The sequence below is a fragment of the Myotis brandtii genome, unplaced genomic scaffold (assembly GCF_000412655.1).
Source record: "Myotis brandtii unplaced genomic scaffold, ASM41265v1 scaffold687, whole genome shotgun sequence".
NCBI classification, from domain to species: Eukaryota; Metazoa; Chordata; class Mammalia; order Chiroptera; family Vespertilionidae; genus Myotis; species Myotis brandtii.
In genome coordinates this window covers 2,474,876-2,476,124 of record NW_005370687.1, presented here as the reverse complement: position 1 = coordinate 2,476,124, position 1,249 = coordinate 2,474,876, and the positions used below count along the sequence as shown (strand labels likewise).

The 1,249-nt window shown below is 63.1% G+C and overlaps 1 protein-coding gene across 1 annotated transcript in view; it reads right to left on the bottom strand.

Annotated features, from left to right (window-relative positions):
* GRM4 (glutamate receptor, metabotropic 4) overlaps positions 1-1,249 on the bottom strand; it is a 104,591-nt gene that overhangs the window by 35,471 nt on the left and 67,871 nt on the right. The window lies entirely within an intron of this gene.

Sequence of the window (1,249 nt, the reverse complement as noted above, 5' to 3'; positions counted from 1 at the left end):
CTTATTTCTGCTCTGATTCCCAGTAGGGAGCTCTTGGGAAGGCCATTCAGGGCGGTGCTGCAGGAGGGATGGTGCTGCACAGACAGGGGAGCTGACTGGGGTCAGGGGGTCTTTGGGAGCCCTCCTGTCACTCTGCCCCACTGCCTGCCAGCTGGGTCCTGGGGGAGGGGACCAGGGCCAGCCTGCCTCTTGCTCACTCCTGTGCAAGAAGCCGGACTCGCCAGGCTGGCGGCTCACAGAAACCCTGGGAGCCTGTACACCTCACCCAGCTGGTTCCCAGCCCCAGACTGTGCCCAGCGCTGGCGAGGATGGGTATTACCCACGCATTTAACCCCCCGGATCTCCTGGTACAAAAGCACTGGTGGGCCTGTGTTTCTATCATCAACCGCATTTGACAGACGAGGAAACTGAGGCTCAGAGAAGAGAAGCGGCTGGCTCAAAGCTACAGAGTCCCCCCCGCCCCCTGGCTGGGGTACAGAGGGTGTTCCCCTCCAGGGAATAAGACCCCAGGGCCTCTGGTGGCAGAGTCAGGGTCCGTTGATGGAAAAGCATGAGGGATTATTCTTAATGAAGCCAGACCCTTTATTAAGACCATCACCCACCTCTGAGCCCCACTCAGGGGTCTTGGCCCAGCTCCACCTCAAACAGGGGCCCTTCGGGGCCCAGCCAATGCCTCAAGCCATCCACCGTGGCTGGGCACCCCTGGGCCTCCGAATGGCTCCTGGTCCAGGCTCGGGCAACCTGAGGCCTCTGCACAGGCTCCTCCAGGCCTGGGCTGCAAGGGGCACACTGTGCCAGGGGTCACCCACCCACCAGCCCCATGGGGAAGGTGCCAACACCCAGCTCCACCCAAGAAGAGATTCTACCCATGGGCAGAGTTGGTAAGCAGGGAAGGCTGCCCAGAGGCGGTGACCCTGAGCTGGGTCTTAGAGGGAGGAGGCGTAAGCAGCCAGGCGGGGGCACTTTGGGGAGAACAAGGTACAGGGAGTAGAGGGGGCAGCTCTGCGCCAGGTGCCTGCCGGGCCTGGGGCCACACAACACACACACTGCCACATCCCTGTCCCCGGGAAGGGCACCCCTGCGGGAGAACAAGGTACAGGGAGTAGAGGGGGCAGCTCTGTTCCAGGTGCCCGCCAGGCCTGGGGCCACATGACACACACACTGCCACATCCCTGTCCCTGGGAAGGGCACCCCTGCTCCTCTGCAGCAGGCATGGCAGCATGCCCCTGCTCCTCCCACCACCACCACC